This window comes from Epinephelus moara, chromosome 19 (assembly GCF_006386435.1).
Source record: "Epinephelus moara isolate mb chromosome 19, YSFRI_EMoa_1.0, whole genome shotgun sequence".
Taxonomy (NCBI): domain Eukaryota; kingdom Metazoa; phylum Chordata; class Actinopteri; order Perciformes; family Serranidae; genus Epinephelus; species Epinephelus moara.
In genome coordinates this window covers 28,582,446-28,585,585 of record NC_065524.1, presented here as the reverse complement: position 1 = coordinate 28,585,585, position 3,140 = coordinate 28,582,446, and positions in this window count along the sequence as shown.

Below are 3,140 nucleotides of genomic sequence, written 5' to 3'. Positions count from 1 at the left end.
CTAAACCCGTTTACATGAACATTAAACATTACATTAAATTACTGAAACAACTGAACAGTGTTCTGTGGCTGCAGAAAAGACCTCACAGCAGCATATACAATATTGTAACCAGAACATGTTGTACCTGAAACTGTATTATTAGATTCAATTATATGAGCAGAAATCTAACAAATATTGAGCTTTGGTTTTTTTTTTGTGTGGGTATAGTGTAAACTGTTAAGTGATATCACTGAACAACATGGTCCCTTTCTATAACTTGATCCCTTAAACACTAGGTTTTACTTTGAAGCATAATCATTTGAAACTTTATAATATGATTAATTGATATTAGCAGATAATGCAACAAATACTGAGCTTTTTTTTTTAATATTGGATGTAAACTTACTGTTTTTGTGTTTGTGACGTTGCACGACACAGCTTTAGCAATATTGCTAGATAACGGCAGATAGTAGGCAACATGTTCCATTTCCATAACCTCATCTCTTAAACAACAGGTTTCACTCTGAAGAATGGAAGAAGTCAGCATGAACAACACTTCACAGGACAACAACAGCAGCTTCACCTATGACTATGGAAATTATTATGAACAAGTCGAATTCATCATGAAAGTGGTGACAATCATCATCATTTGTATCGGCCTTCCTTTGACCNGGCAACATGTTCCATTTCCATAACCTCATCTCTTAAACAACAGGTTTCACTCTGAAGAATGGAAGAAGTCAACATGAACAACACTTCACAGGACAACAACAGCAGCTTCACCTATGACTATGGAGATTATTATTATGAACAAGTTGAATTCATCATGAACGTGGTGACAATCATCATCATGTGTATCGGCCTTCCTTTGACCCTTGTGGCCATCTATGCTGTTCGTTCTCTGGTCTGTATATTTTTACTTTTACCATATTTATTTATTTACTGTCTGTGCCAAAATCTTGATCTAGGTTAGGGGCCAGGTGTCAGGGGACTGGATGAATTATTGTAATGATTTATATATTCACAGGAAAAATATTACTCCATAGTTACAGTGCACATGAAGCTCCCATTATTATCTGAATATGCCAATATTTGGAATTTGATGCTGGTCATGAAAACAGCATATTCTGTCTGGATATTCCAAATTAGGCCTTTTTCCAAATTTGCATATTCCAAATGAAACATGTGGGATATGAGGGTATTATTCAGGTTTGAAGAGTGACCCCATGTTCCACAGGCATGTTTATCAGAGTATGCACGGCTGCATGTAAACATGAATATTAGTGGAATATCCTTTTATATTATCCATGTAAAGACCTTAGTAGGAATATTGTCTTTTCAAAATAAAGGCAAAAAAACTGAATATTTTGTGCATGTAAACCTAGTCAGTGACTGTGTGTCTTTTCTGATATTTCAGACAGCACAAAACAGAGCGTGATGAAAAGTGAATAAATGGCTCTNTCATATTCTTCCTTGGTGGGACCCTCAAAGCCCTGTCTGCTTCCATCTCTGTCCACTCTGATGAAAAACGAAGAATTGTAGGAATGTTGGTCCTGGTGCTGCTTATTTACACACTGTTGTTCCTGCCCACCATTATTATGTTATTGGTAAAAGAAGCCAGATATAGCGGTATCTACAGAAGCATGTATCCTGTGTTTCTTCGGTTGAGTCCTCTGGCAGACTTATTTCTGTATATTTTCATGAGGAAAGGGATCATTGACAAGCTGTTGGCCTCTTTGTGTTGTTGCGAAATGGACAGGAACAATATCAACAGTCCAGCAGTAGTGATGATGAACACATATCCACAGTCAGCTACAGGCGGAGAGGGCGAGAGAGAAAGAGAGACAATAGAGGGAGACGTGTAGGCAGCTAGATAGAGACAGATTCTGTCATCGACTGATATGATTTCCAATAAGACACTGAACTGTCGATACCAACTTACCTTTTTTGAAATTTTATTCAGGAAAAGGAAGTAAAATCAAGCAAAAGGAGCTCACAATTTAGAGAAAATGATGAAAAGAGTTAGTATGTAACCAGGTAAATTAAAAACATTGACATCTTACAGAATCTATGACCTTTCATTCTGGAATTAAAGCATTTAACGAGATTAATTTCATGAGTTTCATTCATTCTGCATTATATTGTATACCGAGGGGGCAGAATACATAAACGCACTTTTTGCAATTTCCATAGGGCATTTGGAACTGTTAGCATAATGAAATTACAAAGAGTATTGTCTGACACTTTTCTGCCTGATAAAGACACATATGAGAGCAGTCCAAGAATTGCCTTATATATAAAGTGTACCAATGACAGGATGGCCAGAGCAGACCATAACTCACAGTGAGGAGTCAGAGCTTTACAACTGGTAACAAGCCTCAGAGAAGCATAGTAAACTGTGTCGACCTCTATGACAGATCACCATAAACCAGACATTGTCCAAAGTCTGGCCCAGGGGCCAATTGTGGCCCACAGACCAATTTTAATTGGCCCTCGGCTTGACTTTCAAAATATACCATATGTGGCCCTTTACACAATAAAGGTTAATCGAGCAAGATCACTTCGCATTTTTATCTTTCACCTCACAATGACAGGACTATCATACAGTTTGTAGACAGGCATCAAGTAGTTATTAATCATCACTTTCTTTTTTAAACCCATTTGATGCGAGAATCAGTTGGCCCCCAGGTATTTTCACATTATTTTATCTGGCCCCCATTCAAAAAAGTTTGGACACCCCTGCCAAAAACCAACACAAGTAAAAAAAAAAAGAGTCTTGAATTTGCTATGGGAGTTCTGCTTGACAGGTAATGATTGGGTAAANCCCCATTCAAAGAAGTTTTTACACCCCTGCCAAAAACCAACACAAGTAAAAAAAAAAAGAGTCTTGAATTTGCTATGGGAGTTCTGCTTGACAGGTAATGATTGGGTAAACCTGCTCTGGTTCACTGCGACGGCTTCAACAAATGTAAATAAAAGACACATTTATTAGTTTGTTAGTTTTTCATTGTTATCCTTTAATCACAGAAGCAAACCAGATATTTTTTATTCACTGAGCTCAAGCTGATATGCAGTCTTATTCCTAAACCTAATTTTAATTGTTTTTGTTTTTACTTAAAACGCAAGTTTTAACGACATTTTCCTTTTTTTTTTTTTTTTTA